General features: G+C 41.8%; 1 long non-coding RNA gene across 3 annotated transcripts in view; it reads right to left on the bottom strand.

Annotated features, from left to right (window-relative positions):
- Positions 1-4,253: 4,253 nt before the first annotated feature.
- Positions 4,254-13,636, bottom strand: part of LOC119862657 — a 210,720-nt gene continuing 201,337 nt past the window's right edge. For all 3 annotated transcript variants that reach the window (XR_006274763.1, XR_005295315.1, XR_006274764.1), the window contains one exon: positions 4,254-5,424. This is a non-coding gene — a long non-coding RNA (uncharacterized LOC119862657). The remainder of the gene's footprint in view (positions 5,425-13,636) is intronic.

Below are 13,636 nucleotides of genomic sequence, written 5' to 3'. Positions count from 1 at the left end.
GAGCCGCTGCTATCAAAGGTAGTGACTCTGGGAAATGTGCAGGTCATACTAGATAGCTTTGCTGCAATCGGATTCCCTAACTGTTGTGGGGCTATAGACGAAATGCATATCCCTATCTTGGGACTGGACCACCAGGACAGCCAGTACATAAACTGCCAGGGGTACTTTTCAATGGTGCTGCAAGCACTGGTGGATCACAAGGGACGTTTCACCAACATCCATGTGGGATGGCCGGGAAAGGTTCATCGCTCACATTTTCAGGAACTCTGGTCTGTTTAAATGGCTGCAGGAAGGGATTTACTTCCCAGACCAGAATATAACTGTTGGGGATGTTGAAATGCATATAGTTATCCTTGGGGACCCAGCCTACCCCTTAATGCCTTGGCTCATGAAGCCGTACACAGGCACCCTGGACAGTAGTAAGGAGCTGTTCAACTATAGGCTGAGCAAGTGCAGAATGGTGATAGAGTGTGCATTTGGACGTTTAAAGAGTAGCTGGCACAGTTTACTGACTCACTCAGACATCAGTGAAACCAATATTCCCATTGTTATTGCTGCTTGCTGTGTGCTCCACAATCTCTGTGAGAGTAAGCGGGAGACGTTTATGGCGGGGTGGGAGGTTGAGGCAAATTGCCTCGCTGCTGAATACATGCAGCCAGACACCAGGGCAGTTAGAAGAGCACAGCAGGAAGCGCTGCGCATCAGAGAAGCTTTGAAAACCAGTTTCATGACTGGCCAGGGTACCGTGTGACACTTCTGTTTGTTTCTCCTTGATGAAAACCCACCCCCTTGGTTGCCTCTAAATTCCCTGTAAGCCACCCGCCCTTCGATCACAGCTTGCTTGCAAAGGAAATAAAGTCACTATCATTTAAAAAACATGTATTCTTTATTAATTGATTATAAAAATATAACTCACAAGATAGCCCGGATGGGGTGTGGGAGGAGGGAAGGAAAAGGCCACTTTAAAACTTGTTGAATGACAGCTTTCTGTTGCTTGGGCTGTCCACTGGGGTGGAGTGGTTGGGTGCCCGGAGCCTCCCCACCCCCGTGTTCTTGGGCATCTGGGTGAGGAGGCTATGGAACTTGGGGAGGAGGGAGGGCAGTTAAACAGGGGCTGCAGTGGCAGTCTGTGATCCTCTTGCCATTCATGAACCTCCACCAGACACTGGAGCATGTCCGTTTTATCCCGCAGCAGCCCCAGAGTTGCCTCATGCCTCCTCTGATCTTCCTGCCGCCACCTCTCCTCACGTTCATCGGCCACTTTCCTGTACTCTGCTATTGTGTCCCTCCACACATTCTGCTGAGCTCTGTCAGCGCCGGATGACTGCATGAGCTCAGAGAACATTTCATTGCGTGTGCATTTTTTTCGCCGCCTTATCTGAGATAGCCTTTGGGACGGAGGAGGGAGGCTTGAAACATATGCAGCTGCTGGAGGAAAAAAGGGAGTGAAGTATTTAAAAAGATACATTTTACAGAACAATGACTATACTCTTTTACAGTGAACAACAATATTCACATTACATAGCACATGTGATTTTGGTACAAGGTCGCATTTTGCATCTTGTATTGAATGCCTGCGGCTTTGGTGTTAGAGATCACACATGCAGGGCCGGGCAACAGAATTCGGCTTGCAGGCAGCCATGGTAAGCCACAGTCTTTCAGCTTCTGCAACCTTCATAACAGCAGCGCCCTCCTCTCCCATACCAAGCAAAGCACGTTGAGTTGTCCATTTAGTGCTCCGGTTTTCCTGTTAACGTGCAGCAGCAGAAACCAAACTAACCCCTCCCCCTTCCAATTCTCTGGGATGATCGCTTTACCCCTTACCCCACCACATCGCTGGTATCAGGGAAGATCCCTGCTAGCCAAACGCGAACAGCTTAGTGCCAATGCCCCCCTTCCACCGCGTGGCTAACTGCGGGGAGGATTTCTCTTCAGCCACAGGCAAACAGCCCAGTAGGAACAGCCATCTCTGAATGTCCCCTTAATTAAATTCCTCTATTTCAACCAGGTTACCATGAACAATATCACTCTCCTGAGGATAACACAGAGAGATAAAGAACGGATGTTGCTTCAATACCAGCAAACACCGGGACCATACGCTGCCAGGCTTTGTCATGCAATGATACCAGATTACTTGCTACTAGCATGGCGTGGTAAAGTGTCCTACTATGGAGGACGAAATAAGGCTGCTTTCCACAGAAACCTTCTGCAAAGGCTGGAAGATTTCCCCTCTATCCCCAGACACATTAACAGACTTTTCCAGTAGCTGTACTGGCCACGAATGCATCCTAAGGCCTCAGGGCTACTTAATCATTAAAAAATCATTAAAAAATGCTTGCTTTTATAACATGTATTATATTTTAAAAGGTACACTCACCAAAGGTCCCTTCTCCTGCTTTGTTGGGTTGGGAGATATTTCAGTCAGGGTGATAAAAAGATCCTGGCTGTCGGGGAGAACGGTGTGCTGTATGCTCTCCTCAAGCTCATCCTCCTCCTCCTCATCTTCCCCAGCTGCAAAATCCTCAGGCATGATGGAGAGTACCCCATCATTGGAGTCCATGGACAGGGGTGGGGTAGTGGTGGCGGCCCCCCCAACATTGCATGCAGCTCAGCCTAGAAGCAGCATGTCTGGGGCTCTGTCCCGGAGCATCTGTTTGATTTTTTGGTTTTCTGGTACACTTGTCTGAGCTCCTTAAGTTTCATGCAGCACTGTGTTGCACCCCTGCTGTAGCCTCTGTCCCTCACGGCCTCGGAGATCTTTTGAAATATTTTGGCATTTCGTCTTTTGGAACGTAGTTCTGATAGCACAGATTCCTCTCCTCATACAGCGATCAGATCCAGTACCTCCCATTCGGCCCATGCTGGAGCTCTTTTTCAATTCTGGGACTGCATGGTCACCTGTGCTGATGAGCTCGCCTGGCCAAACAGGAAATGAGATTCAAAAGTTCCCAGGGCTTTTCCTGTACACCTGCCAGTGCAACCGAGTTCAAAGTGCTGTCCAGAGCGGCCACAATGGTGCACAGTGGGATAGCTCCCAGAGGCCAATACCTTTGAATTGCATCCACACTAGCCCTAATTCGAAATGGCGATGTCAATTTCAGCACTAATCCCCTCGTTGGGGAGGAGTACAGAAATCGGTTTTAAGAGCCCTTTATGTCGAAAAAATGGCTTTGTTGTGTGGATGGGTGCAGGGTTAATTCGATGTAATGCTGCTAAATCCAACTTAAACTCGTAGTGTAGACCAGGCCTTAGTCTTCTCTTGCATGCATATGCTTGGTTCCGCTCTCTTGGATATACTGCTAAGATGCCTCATTCCCGTCTCTTTTCTCCTCCTGGAGATTCCTATCCTGTTGGTACCTCTCAGCTCCAGTCACACCAGTGGCCTTGATCCCTGCAATACTTCCTGTTCCCTCTCTTCCCACTTTATGTGTAGCAGGAACCATTATATAGCAATAACCCTTAATAGATGTAACTAGGCTGGTGTGTCTCGAAGCTTCTACAGTTCAGGAGGCCGATCCCAGATGCCCATAGAAGCAAGAGGAAATAAAAAAGGGAGCTATCACCAGGCAACCAGCCAGCTCTCTGAGGACCAGTATCAAGAGTTTCAGCCTCCACAGATCCGGGCTCTAAATAGTTTAAGTGAGCGGTGCCATGAGTTCTTTCTTAAATAATGACACTGCTGTATGATAGCACCAGAAAGATCTGCTGTATAGATTTTTATGTTTAAGTATTTTTAAATATTATGGATCCACAGGGACCTATCTGAGCTATTTGTTTACACACATATCAAGCCATAAATCTAACAAAACTTTCTTAGATTTATGTTTATAAAAAATGTGAGTGACTCAGGCTTTTGCTTAGACTACAAAAGCTCACCGATTCTGAATTGAAAAGCATAATGACTACTGCCAGCATTCTTCACTGAAACTCTCTTGATCTAGCTTATAATCATATCTGCCCTCTATTAAGAATTAATCAAATGCTGAAATTCTCAAGGTGAGGCTCTAGCAACAGGCAAGTCAACCTTATATGGACAAAGGTACTTATACCCCTAAAGTGACAGAGATGAATCTTTGTTTAAAATATTAATTTTAAAAGGCCCAGTAGCATCCCACAGTGTAGTAGATTCACACTGATTCAGCCCATATTTTAACAGATTTATCCTGATAGTAACACAGGGCAAGAAGACAGGGATAACATAAAGAAAGGTACTTTAAAAAATAAAGATGACTGATTTTTAATGTTGCCAAAAATTTTTAAATTCACAAACCGCTGCCCTTTCTCCCCCCACTTTGCTGAGTTCACAGAATTACTCTATACAAACTTTACAGCATCTGGTTAATAATAATAATAATAATAATAATAACAATAATAAAAGAAATCTAAGGGGACTAATGTTTGTTCTGCCAGCTCTTCGTGGATAGTTTTGTGGCATCTACAAATAATGAATGATTAGAGAACAAACATGAACAATAATTAAGTTTAAGGCATAAAAAGGTGCACTTAATGCTGGAGAGGTGCCCAGAATAGTTGTTTTGAAATTCCTCTGTTTTTTCCTGATAAATAAGTTACAAAATCGTAAAACAAAGCCAGCCATCAAATTATAAGGATTTATCTCTTATGTGTCATTCCCTTTTGCATGCTTTACTCTGGCCCGTTACTTTGATGTTGTTGTGTAGCTTCAGTGGTGTATGGTTTCTTTTTTATGGAGCAAAAAGAGTTGCAAATGAGTTTTATAAGCCTGTTTTATGTTTCCTCTAAAACCCACAGGGTAAAGTATATCAGCCTCAACAGTGGTAAGTTAGATCTGAGGCCTCTGTAGATATTTTCTACAACATTTGAACTGGTTGGGGAAGGGGTGTCACTGAATTATGGAATAGAGGTATTTTTAGAGTTCAGAAAGTCTCTGCTTGTACTTTTTACTACTTTGGACCAGAGAAATAGAAAGCAGAACAGAAATTAGACTTTGTTTACTCAGTTCCCTGGTTGAGATCCAGTGCATGGTATCATACTTTAGTTGATTAAAGTCTAATTTCAACAGGTATTAACTTTTGAATCTGGAACATAGTTATGGATCAGTGATTCTGGAAAGCTCAGTATAGCAGGACATACACTTTCATTAAAAAAAAAAGAAGGAAATCTACACCTTTTTCCCTTTCAGAGATAGACATAATGCAGAACCTGATCTCTAGGAAGGTTTGTCAATGGAAATAAGGATATTGTTCCAACAAAAGGTTCATGGGAAGGGGCTGTGAGCGTCTTATGGCTTGCTGTAGGTTTTCCAGTGCCGCAGATCAGAGAAGGTCCTTGGGAATGAAAGCAATATCCATCGGTATCTTCCTCCCACTCCGTGCCCACGTCTCACCCAGTCGTCTTCTCAGACAAGGCATCCAAACTCCCTTAACTCTGCCTCACAGGAAGGCCCTGGAAAATATAACCAAACACACTACCTAATCTATGCATAACAAACAGTTGTAGTTTAATCAGTTACCTTAAAAAAACTAGAATGCCTTAAATTTAATTGTACTGTGCTTGGGTTATAAGCCTCTTTTACTGTCATATATAGTACACGTCTGAACTCCTGACTGGACAAATAGCACATTGAAGAAAATCATTGTCCACTCTTCTTTGAGGGCTGGATCACACAAAGTGTTGCATTCATTCATACATGCTGTATGATTCCATGTGGCAGCTAATTATTCAAAGGCTGTGAAACAAAAAGCAAGAGAGTCTCCATATAGAAACCTCATTTGACCAGATCATGCTGTTAGAGCACTTACATGACAAGAACAAAAGTCAGCGTCATAACAAATCACCACACATAGTAACCCAGAGATGTGTATGTATGAAAAATGATAAAAATCAATACTTCGTTGTAAACATTTTCAATATTCTCCATACAAAAAACAACAATAGATTGTATCCCTGTGGCAACAGAGTTAAAGTAGTGGGAAGTGCCTTGTTTAAGAAGTGCTGCTTTAATTATAAGACCCTTGTGACGGGGTGTGACTCGCCATGCTAGCGCCTCCTGCTCGCCATCTTGGGGATTAACTCTGCAGGTTGGTATGACCACTCCCGATTGTGTCTTGCCCGCCATCACATCTGCTCTCTGACCCACATCACTCCAGGAAACACGGCATCCTCTTCATGACATGGCCCTCCAGTCATGTCACCATCTGTACTCCCCCCCTCCAGAAGTTAGTATTGCAGTCCAACTGTCCAGCCACTTCCCCAGCGATGAATGGGAGGAACCGGGCCCGCCCACCCACTACTCTGGATCCCGGCCCAGGAACCCTGTCGATGGCACTCTCGTGCGGTGTCTCCTTAACTCCCCTTGTGACTGCTATGCTTCCCTGGGCCTCTTCCCCTGGCCATCCGCACCTGCTTTGCCCTCACCTCAGGGCCTTCAGGCACTGCTCTGTCTAAGGTACTGGTACTCCTTCCTCTTGCTAGGAACACAATCTTTCCTGGAGCTCCAGGCAGCTACTGACCCTGTTCTGCCCTGCGGCTCTCCTTATATGGGCCTGATGGGCCTGGATTGGCTGCTCATCACAGCCTCTCTCCTACTGGCTGCTTTCCTGTGCAGCCTCTATTAAGTCTTTATATGCCCGTGTGGGGTAGACGCTCCATGATAGCCCTGATGCAGCAAATCACTAAGCACGTGTGTAACTTTAAGCATCTGAGTAATACCTTAAATTTTAGTGGAACTTCTGAAATGCATAAAGTTACAAATGTGCTTAAGTGATTTATTGGATTGGGGCCTAATATCTTTGGATATTAGCATTCACTCAAACAACAAATATGTGGTACAGTCTTAACTTCATCTTAAGAAAGATTTCAGAGCACAAATTTAACCTAGAACTGGACTGAACCAAAAAAAAAAAATCTAAACAGTATGATCTAAACCAGGAGTATTTGGAAGTCTGCACCAGTAACTTGATTGTTGGATAACCTCGAGATTTGAAAGGGTCGCTTCAGGGAGGGATTTCCCCAAGTGGTATTACCTGGAATGACACATTAAACAGGAACATCCCTGGACTTCAGTATACTTGGGGCCAGCACATGTTGCAAGACCACTGGGAGCCACATGTGCATTTCAATGAGTAGAGCTGATCAAAATTTTTCTGATCAAATATTCTTTCATCAAAAAATGCAGATTTGACCAACTAAAATGTTCTCTAGGAACATGTCAATTTCATCAAAATTTTTATTGAAAAATTAATTGAAAAGATTTTGATAAGCTCAAAAGTTTTGTTTTTACCTTCTCAAAGCACTTCATTTTGATGTCAAACCAGTTGACTTTTGTTATATTACAACTTATAATATAAATATAATTGAAATGCTTAAACTATTATATTATGACATAATATATTGGTCAATGTATTTTACAATATAATTACAAATTATAATACAAAAAAGTCAAAAGTCAAAACAAAAATATTTTGATCTATCATAATGAAATGTTTTGATACAGTTGATATGATTTCCTTTAAATTTTACCAAAACAGAATTTCAATATTTCATTCCATGGGAAACTGAATTTTTTTTATTCCAATTCAGAACAACAACAATAATAAAATCACAAAGTTTCAGAATTTCCTGTGAAATAGGATTTCCAGGTTTCAGCTATCTCACCTTGATAGACCCAATAAAGATAAGCTTCAGGAGAGAAAATTCTCCCCAAATTCTCTCAAATTACTAATGGCAAAGCAATATTCATTTGTGCTCATATTCAAGCAACCTGTGACACCTCTGACACAGATGCCAGCAGTGATTATTCCCAATGGAGAAAAGAGGACCCAGCAGTGGAAAGTGTATAGGTTGCAGGCAGCTAAAACAGTGTTTCTCAACTGGTGTGTCATGGCACACTGATGTGCCATCAACCATGAACTGGTGTGCCACGGAATTTTGGAAAAGTCACTTATGAGGAGAAAAATAATTCTCATTTATTTTAATTAGTGTCATAAACTTGCATTTTGTGCTGTTGCTCTTTGGGTGTACGTGTGTGAGACGGATGTTACAATACACTCAAATGACCTTTTATAAAATCATAGGACTGGAAGGGCCCTCAAGAGATCATCTAGTCCAGTCCCCTGCACTCAAGGCAGGACTAAGTATCATCTAGACCAGCAGTTCTCAAAGTGGGGTCCGTGGACCCCAGGGGGTCCAGGAGGGTACTCCAGGGGGTCCATGCGCCATGTCCAGGGCCACCGGCCCAGCTAATCAACTCCTCCCCCTCCCTCTCAGTGCCTCCTGCACACCACAAAACAGCTGTTCAGCAGCATGCAGGAGGCGCTGGGAGGGAGGGGGAATAGCGGGGATGGGGTACACTCGGGGGAGGGTGGAAAGAGGCAGGGAAGAGGAGGGGCAGGATGGAGCAGGGGGTGGGAAGAGGCGGGGTGGGGGTGTGCCCTTCGGGGAAGGGGTTGAGTGGGGACAGGGACTGGGGCTGAGCAGGGATTGAGTACCCCCAGGGAAAATTAGAAGCCATCTTGGGGGTCCATGACAAATTTTAAATCAAAATGGGGGTCCTTGGGTTGCTAAACTTTGAGAACATTGCTGATCTAGAATATCCCTGACACGTATTTGTCTAACATGCTCTTAAAAATCCCCAATGATGGAGATTCCACAACCTCTCTAGGCAATCTATTTCAATGCTTAACCACCCTGACAGTTAGGAAGATTTTCCTAATGTCCAACCTAAACCTCTATTGCTGCAATTTAAGCCCATTGCTTCATGTCCTATCCTCAGAGGTTAAGAACAATTTTTCTCCCTCCTCCTTGTAACAACCTTTTATGTACTTGAAAACTGTCCCCTCTCAGTCTTCTCTTTTCCAAACTAAACAAACCCAATTTTTTCAATCTTCCCTCACAGGTCATGTTTTCTAGACCTTTAATTATTTTTGTTGCTCTACTCTGGACTTTCTCCAAGTTGTCCACATCTTTCCTGAAATGTGATGACCAGAACTGGACACAATACTCCATTTGAGGCCTAATCAGCATGGAGTAGAGTGGAAGAATGACTTCTCATGTCTTGCTTACAACACTCCTGCTAACACATCCCAGAATGATGTTCGCTTTTTTTGCAACAGTGTTACACTATTGACTCATATTTAGCTTGTGGTCCACTATGACCCCCAGATCACTTTCCACAGTACTCCTTCCTAGGCAGTGATTTCCCATTTTGTATATGTGCAACTGATTGTTCCTTCCTAAGTATTTGCATGGTGTCACATGATAGCTGTGTTTTCTTATCAACTGTTAAGTTACAGTGACTCACAGAAGAATCATAGGTTTCAGAGAAGCAGCTGTGTTAGTCTGTATCCTCAAAAAGAACAGGAGTACTTGTGGCACCTTAGAGACTAACAAATTTATTTTAGCATAAGCTTTCATGAGCAATATCCCACTTCATCAGATGCATAGAATGGAACATATAGTAAGAAGATATCTATATATACACATACAGAGAACATGAAAAGGTGGAAGTAGCCATACCAACTAAGAGGCTAATTAATTAAGCTATTATCAGCAGGAGAAAAAAAAACTTTTGTAGTAATAATCAAGATGGCCCATTTAGACAGTTGACAAGAAGGTGTTAGGCTACTTAACATGGGGAATAGATTAAAAAAGTATGACGATCTAGCCAGCATTCCATCCACCTTATAGTCCATTTATCCAATCCATACTTTTTTAAACTTGCTGGTGGTGAATTTTGAATTGAACACTTGAAAATGGACAAATATTTGAAGAAGGGAGATTCTGGTGCCTTCACCTCTACTTTCAGTGATGAAGCTGAATAGTAACATAAGGAAGTCAAAGTTGTGATCCAAAGCTACTGTGAGTGTTATTTGCAATTTGGATTTTCATTTATAGGTGAACCACCTTACTCTCTTTGACAATGTCTTGTGTATAGGGAGAATCTCTGAAATCATGCTATATTGCCAAGTAAGTTAAAACAACATAACACAAGATGTTACAAGCAAACATCCATCCCTTGCCAACAGGGGCAAAAACATTTTTGAGCATTTGAAGGATCAAAATGAAAAATAAGTGCAAATGATGAAAGGCTGTGTAACAGTTTCTGATAAACTACTGAAAGCAAGCAGCTTGGTTGCTGAGCTTGTAGCGAAGGCAAAAAAGCTGCATACAATTTGCATAAGCTGAGAAAGGAGTTTAAAATGTTCTTAACTTGGAGAAATGTACGTATATGCACTTGATCTCACATGTGGCATGGAGTGTAAAACTTGCCTATCTGGCCAATATATATATATATTGTCAGTGAACTGAACAGGAAAATGCAAGGTAGAAAAAATTTCAGTGGTAGCCGTGTTAGTCTGTATCAGCAAAAAAAAACAGGGAGTCATAAAAACAGGGTGGCACCTTAGAGACTAACAAATGTATTTGGGCATAAGCTTTCGTGGGCTAGAACCCACTTAATCAGTCTATGTATTTACATCTGCTCCCGTATCTTTTACTTCATACATCTGATGAAGTGGGTTCTAGCCCACGAAAGTTTATGCCCAAATACATTTGTTAGTCTCTAAGGTAGAAAAGAGAATCTTCTCTCCTGCATGAATAAACTACATAGGTTTAGATCTAAGTTAGCCTTCTGATGTAAAAAAAGTAGTGAAAGGCACAATAGAAATGTCCCCCCGGAAAATGTGGCAGATCTTTCCAGCAGTATTTTGGTCAATGTTATTTCTGACCATTTGAAAAACCTGGAAGAAAAATTCAACTCATATTTTCCTTCAACCTATTTTGAAGATTTAACTGGGTCTGGGATCCTTGAGTTTCCTCTGCAATAGCATCGTACAATAATGTCTCAAGAGCAACTAGCCACATTAAGGATAGGCTACTCTTTTTAAAATTAAGTTTGGCAACATGACTTTCGACTCACTCTGGTTTACAGTGGCAGATGAAAATACAGTAATCTCAGACCATGTTACATCATTTTCAACAACGTATCTGTGCAAGTTGCATTGTTTTCAAGCCTGACTTGCATCAAAAACAAACAAAGCGAGCATCTGAGATCGGTTGAGCAAGAGCTCAGAGTTGCACTGTCAGCATTTCCTGCCTGGCTGAAATAGCTCTGTGTACCAAGGCAAGCTCAAATTTCTCATTAAAAGTAAGTTTTGTTTTAATAATTTTAGTGCAGTGTGGGAGATGCGCCACAGAAATCTTTGATTGAAGTAAGTGTGCCTTGGACCAGAAAAGGTTGGGAAACACTGAGCTAGAGAGACCTGCACTCTGAAATATGCAGGCCATTCCTTTGAAACAGACCTGGATTAAAGCAATCTGAGGCTTTATGCATACCCATTATATGGGTCCACCCACAGTCCTTACCTCTCCCCCTCCCCCCCTAGAGAGAGGTAGGGGAAGCAGCATGGGGTGCCCTTGTCAAGTGCAACTGCACTCTTCCTCTCTTGCCACACACAGACCTCTGCTGGGATGGTGTTGGTGGGTCCTCCCTAGAACAACAGTTAATACCCTGTTGAAATGCATTGGCCAATTCACACCTCTCTGAACTAATCATTCCAGGCTATCTACAGACTCCTGTATTGCTGCTTTGGTTACACTCAGGTCACATTTTTCAAGCATTTCTGTGCAGCAAAAAAAGTACTTTAAAAAAGGAAAAATAAATATATTTTTTAAAAAAATCACTTAATATAATCATGTGACTCCAGGAGCTGGTGCCCTAGCCACAAGCTTAGTAGTGGTTATGTCTTAAACTGGGCCTACTCCTAAGCCCTGCCCTACCCTGGAGAGCTCCTCTCCTTCTTGAGTCATGGAGGCCTGGTGGACTGATATTACCTGTGTCTGGAGGCAGAATAGTTCTACCATGAATTTGGCCACAGGAAAGGAATGAAGTACCCTGGCATGCGTATCCCTTTTCTAGAACTATGTCAAATCGGGATTTAAGGAGTATACCGTACAAGTGAAACTGACAGTGTAGGTGTGTTGCCCATTATTCTTATTTACCCAAGGACTACATCCATGAAACACTATAAAACTCATCCTGACAATACTGCCCCATCCTTTGAAAAGCATAATTTTTGCAAATTGGTGGCAGATTGAGAATTTATATTCTCTCTTCTTTTCTGTTATGTATGTTCAAAACTAGTTTGAAAGACAAGAACCATCTATCTTAGGGAAATGATTGCAAAAGTTTTACACAGCTGTAACACTATTGACTTCAAACATTAACTTTAGTGGAGTTGCTCCTGATTTACACGTGTGTGACCTCAAAACAAAACCAAAACACTATGTGTATCAATCAAAATTCCTCATTGATGAAGAACAACAAGATTTGGTTCTCTATATGTGGCATACTTCCCTATTGGGAGTCAGCTGACATTTTCAGAACCTTTTAGCTCATATTTATATTTTGCTGTCAGCTATCATCATTATTTCAATTTTTTAAACTATACTTTGAAAGGAAATACATTTGGAAACAATGCCACCTGCAGCACTTAGGTATCTGAGCTGAGAATGCAAATTAGATTTTTAACTCAGTAACAGAACACAATGTAACAAAAGAAGTCTAGCATACCATGCTCAGTTGTACATTGAAGAATCATGAGGCTCTCAACCAAAATTTCCTGAACAAATACTCAACTTTTATTCAAAGGCAGAAGACTCCAAGAGTTTAGAGAGAAAAGGCTGTTCGTTAGACAGAGACATTTGTATAGTAGATATTTAGATAGTAGGATTTCCTTATTGTGCCACTGAAAGAGGATAAACTAGGCCTATTTGTTATATATTGTGGTTTCTTTTTCCAGGATGATATACTTTACAAAGGAGCCTGAACATAATTTTTCTGGAGTGTACTATTTATGCATGAAAATCAGATACTGAATTTCTGAGGGACTGTTCGTATTAGTGTTCATATGGGCACATGATCTATGGATTAGATTGATATGAGAGTGCAAAGGATGGAGAAGAAATGCAGATAATTATACAAGCCTGCCATGTGCACCTAGCAATACTGTCTTTTCTCTGAAATAAAACACTAATTCTAGAGACTAAACAGATTCAGTGGCTTGCCGTTGTCAAACTGGGTTTACATTTGTGTCAGTAAAAGATTTAAACTACCCGCAAAGTGGAAACAGCTGACTTAAGGATACACTGTAACGTCTGCTTAGTCTTAAGTGATACACAGACGGTTGTAAAAAAATAAGTATTATTTATTCCTTACAAAGTGTGGTGAGGTATATGTCAGCTTCCTTTGAAGGAAGGAAAGTACCCTTGTATTCACCTACTTAGTCATGCACCATTTCTGTTTTTCCAAGCATCACTGGAGTGTATCATAAGTAGCATTTCAATGAGTTGGAACCTTAGTTGCAGCTAATGGTTTGGTAAATTATGTTCCCAATGTATCATAGTGAATGTCTCTAGACTTGCTAGAACATCTAAAGTGTTTGCCGATTGCCTATTACTAATATCTGATGAGTGATCTGGTTAGACTCTAGGTAGTCATTTATTGATATGTAAATCTAAACTATGTGAAAAGGGTACCATTATTTCTCGCACCCTCTTGTGATAAGAGAAAACAACATTAAGAATATTGGGAGCAAATTATCAGAGCAAAGTTGCTGTTGTTAACCCAGAAATTTGTATCCAAAATAATTATTTTCTA

This window comes from Dermochelys coriacea, chromosome 10, assembly GCF_009764565.3.
Source record: "Dermochelys coriacea isolate rDerCor1 chromosome 10, rDerCor1.pri.v4, whole genome shotgun sequence".
Taxonomy (NCBI): Eukaryota; Metazoa; Chordata; order Testudines; family Dermochelyidae; genus Dermochelys; species Dermochelys coriacea.
The sequence above is the reverse complement of the archived record's forward strand: the minus strand, read 5'-3'. Positions and strand labels throughout refer to the sequence as shown.